Raw genomic sequence first — 4,587 nt, 5'->3', positions numbered from 1 at the left:
GCATAGTCAGTAGCTAGATATGGATAAGGGGGCATGGAATACATATGGTGAGCTACAACAATAGTTAAAGAGCCTAACATAGCCAGGTTAAGAGATAATTGAGCATGCCATGATGTTGTTAGAATTTCATATAGACCTTTATGGCCTTGGCCTGTAAATGGACCTTTATGAGCCTCTAAAATATCTTTTAGACCATGACCAATACCCCAGTTGGTCCTATACATATGACCTGCTATTAGGAAAAGAATTGCGATAGCTAAATGATGGTCCCTTAGCTATTGTTCTTGAGAAATGACCGGGTTTAGCCCATTCCTCGAAAGAAGTTTTTATGGGATCCCTATCTACCAAAATTTTGACTTCTGGTTCCGGCGAACGAATAATCATTGAGTCCTCCTCTTTCCGGACAACACATACAAAGAAACCCGCCAACAGTCACTCAAATAATTAGTGAACCGATGATAGATGCTTAGAATTTTGTTCTTTCTCTTCTATCTCCCATCTATTCATCCATTTTCTTTAGTTATTCACTAGAGCAATTATGATCTGGAAGTCGATCTGGGGCAAGTGTTCGGATCTATTATGACATATCCATAGGGTGCTCAACGGACCCCCCCCTTTTTTTTTTTTATTAAAAAGCGTTTTCGCACCTTTACATTAGTATTGGTACACAAATAATTTTTTTTTATAACCTAATCTAGTGTATTCATATTTCAATTATAAGTTCCGAAATATAGCCTATTTTTTATGTTTTAAATAGAGGATATTATCCTATTTCAATAACCGCTTATTAGTCATTACTAAGAAACATTCTAGTATTGATATTTAGTCATTTTCAAATCCCTTTTATTCGTTTTAATAGTCGAAAAGAAAAAAATAGAAAAAAACTAGATATAGATATTATAGATATTCTCATATTCATGTACTACTTATCCCTAGAGAATACCAGATTAAATAGAACGATTTGAGAAAAGGATATAATGAAATTTTTTCTGGGATTGGTTCTTCTGATAGAAAAAAGAATCTGGTTTATTTGACCGAGAGGGCCAAGAAACTAAAAAACAATTAATTGTAAAAACAAATAAAGATATATTATAGAATAAAAAAAAAGAAACAAAGAAAAAGTTCTTATTCGAAGCGCCTCGTGATCGTCAACCAATTCTGTGCTTCAATATAATTACCAGGAGTAAGCGTTATAGCCTGTTTCCAATACTCGGCGGCTTGAGCAAACCAAGCCTCCGCCATTTCAGAATCTCCTTGTTGAATGGCCTGTTCTCCACGGTCGGAATAGGCGGGTCAATTCCCTCCCTGAGAACCGTACTTGAGAGTTTCCTACCTCATACGGCTCGACAACCAACTCTTTTGTTTTTGTTGGTGTACCAGTTTTTTTCACTTTAACCTACTTTAACTTTATATCTAATTGAATGAGATTTCTTATAGATATTCATTCGGTTTTTCTTGGATTAAACAAAAGAGAGTAATTACATGAGTTTCAAACTTTCGTTTTGATTTAATTAATATATTAATTAATCTAATAATAAGTTTTATCTTTTCTCCTACCTTCAGAAAAAAAAAGGCATGTCCACTGTTATTAGATATTAGAATTTTCTGAAAGGTAACTATCCCGCTTTCATATATAAATTTATATAGAATCGTTGAAAAAGACTTTTTTTCATACTTCATATCATAAAAAAGAAAAAGACTTACTGTCTTTAGGATCTGATGCTACACCGCTGCTCAATACCTTAGGGGATCCACTCTATTACATAAGTAGATTTCTAAGATTTATCTCATATTATGATATAAATAAACAGCTCTTGTTGTATCGGTCCAAAACCTTTCCAGTTGATCTTTACGGTGCTTCCTCTATCAATTAAATCTTTTTTTATCCATAGAAAATAAAGTATTTAGGCATATCTAGTCTTCACTTCATATTTCGATCCATGAAGTTTATTTATTTGCTACAGCTGATAAAAAATCGTTTTGGACGATGCTTATGTAGAAAGCCTTTTTTTTTTTCTAGTATTTCATTGACTAGCTGTTCGTTCTTTTTTTCTATAGTGGAGATAGTCGCACGTAATGACAGATCACAGCCATATTATTAAAAGCTTGTGGTAAAAAGGGGTTTCGTTCTAATGCCCGAAAATAATATTCTAAAGCTTTGGTATGTTCCCCATTACTTGTGTGGATAAGGCCTATATTATAGAGTATATAACTTCGATCATAGGGGTCAATTTCTAGTCGCATAGCTTCATAATAATTCTGTAATGCTTCCGCATAATTTCCTTCAGATTGAGCCGACATCCGTTACGGTCGTCATTCGCTTTAACGAATTCTCCGTTTCAGAACCGTATGTGAGATTTTCATCTCATACGGCTCCTCCTTTAGGTGCATAATGAAAATAATAAATATATGGATATGGAAAAATTTGATGTCATTATGAACTAAGGCGGGGCTAATGTTTTTACAAGAAATCCCTAGCCAACCTTCTTGTAAAAGATCTTTTCTTACTACCAAGTGGATTCATATTCATACTAGATAAAAATAAAAAAGGAAACTCTAACAATTTCTTTGTTCTCAACGCCCCTAAATTTCCAGGAATTAGTCACTTCAACAGTCTTCAATGGTTATACGGGTATCCAAAGTACGGACGAGATGGATGTTTATTGTTCCAACCATTTTAATTAGTCCCAATCCCAAAGAAGAAGAAAGAAAAGGAATCTTTTTGAAGAAAGTTTTCGTGTTGTTGATTTCTCGGCGTAGTGCTTCTTCCCCTGTGCCTCCTATTCGTATATTGTTAGTCTAGTAGGATTGATCTGTAATACGGGAACCGTAGGTAAAAAACCTTTTGCTCAATACTAGAATTCATAATTGAAGCATCTAAGGCTGCACTAATCGTGGATACATGACAGAAGGGATTGCTTTTTTATATTATAAACTTCACCTTCAAAAGCGTAGATTTTTTTCAATACTCATTTTTTTCTATTCCAAATCGGTGAGAAATAGAAAAAAATGATAATGATAATCAAATCGCACCATCTCTGTAATAAGTAAATGCCTCTTTTTCTCCGGAAGTTGTCGGAATGACTCGTAATAAGATATCGGCTACAATTGTAAAGGTTTTATCAATAAAATTTCCATTTATACGCGATCTTGGCATAGGTAGTAATCCATTCTATAACTCTTTTATTTCCTTTAACTTTTCTTTTGTGAGAAAATTTTCTCACAAACAAAGGAATTTTATAGTACGAACTAACATAAAAGCGGACTCGTTTTTTATAAAAAAATATTCTATCTACTTCCAATTTTTCTAGATATAAAATCTACATTTCTTTGCTATGGAAAATGCTGGGAAGAGCAAACAAGGGATCCAAACCTCCCTACCAATCTATGATACATGAATAGGAAAAAGATTCCCCGACAAAATCCCTTACCTTGTCCCTTTTTAGTTTTAATCAAAAAAGCGGGCAAAGGGGAGTTGTCCGAACTCTTGTTTTTAGTGATTTTTTTTACTTCACTTAGGTTTTTTAAGTCTGGCGAGAGTAATATTCTACGACAAGCAATTCATTTATTTTCAAACCGACGCATTTCCTATCTATTATTTGATTGACTAACCCTTCATATTGGAATGTGTGAAGAGTCAGATGGTTTGGCAATTCCTCGGGGGCAGATGACTCAAGAAGATTTTGAACCAAAGTTCTAGAGTTTTGTTCATCCTTCACTGTAATAATATCTCGGGGTTTGCATCGATAACTTGGTATATCAACTATACGACCATTAACTAAAATATGCCCATGGTTAACTAATTGGCGCGCTTGAGGAATAGTCAAAGCCATACCCAACCGAAAAAGGATGTTATCCAAACGCATTTCAAGTAATTGTAATAAAACTTGACCCGTTGACCCCTTAGCTTTTCCGGCGATACGAACATATTTAAGTAATTGGCGTTCTGTAAGACCATAATGAAAACGCAATTTTTGTTTTTCTTCTAAACGAATACGATATTGAGATTTTTTCCGGAGCGTGATTGGTTTCTAAGATCGCTTCCTGCCCTAGGCCTTTTACTAGTTAGTCCCGGTAAAGCCCCCAGACGGCGTATTTTTTTAAAACGAGGCCCTCGGTAACGTGACATAAAGACTCCTTTTTTTATTGAAATTGTACAAAAACTAAACAAAATTAAAACTGAACTAAATGATAATGATAAATAACGTAAAATCCACTCCAATAAACTATTGGAATACAAAGAGTCAGAAGATATATTCTCTCAATATACAGATTTTTTTTATGTATATACAATATATATAAATCAATAAATCACAAAAATTTTCCTTTATTTTCTTCATTTATTTTGCCAAGATCTAACCCTTTTACCCCAATATATATTCCTATATGGAAGTTTATATGACATAATAAATGGCGTGGTAACTCTTGGAAAAAGGTGAAAGAAGTCTTTTCAATCTTATTTTTTTTTGAAAGTACATTAAAAATCATGTAAAAAAAATGAAAAACTATGTAAAAGCCGGCTATCGGAATCGAACCGATGACCATCGCATTACAAATGCGATGCTCTAACCTCTGAGCTAAGCGGGC

The 4,587-nt window shown here is 33.9% G+C and overlaps 1 non-coding gene across 1 annotated transcript; it reads right to left on the bottom strand.

Moving 5' to 3' along the window:
- Positions 1-4,514: 4,514 nt before the first annotated feature.
- On the bottom strand, positions 4,515-4,587 carry TRNAT-UGU. The gene has a single exon. It is a non-coding gene; the product is annotated as a tRNA-Thr (tRNA).

This window comes from Brassica napus (genome assembly GCF_020379485.1).
Source record: "Brassica napus cultivar Da-Ae chromosome C9 unlocalized genomic scaffold, Da-Ae chrC09_Random_43, whole genome shotgun sequence".
NCBI lineage: Eukaryota > Viridiplantae > Streptophyta > Magnoliopsida > Brassicales > Brassicaceae > Brassica > Brassica napus.
This window is presented reverse-complemented; position numbering and strand designations above follow the sequence as displayed.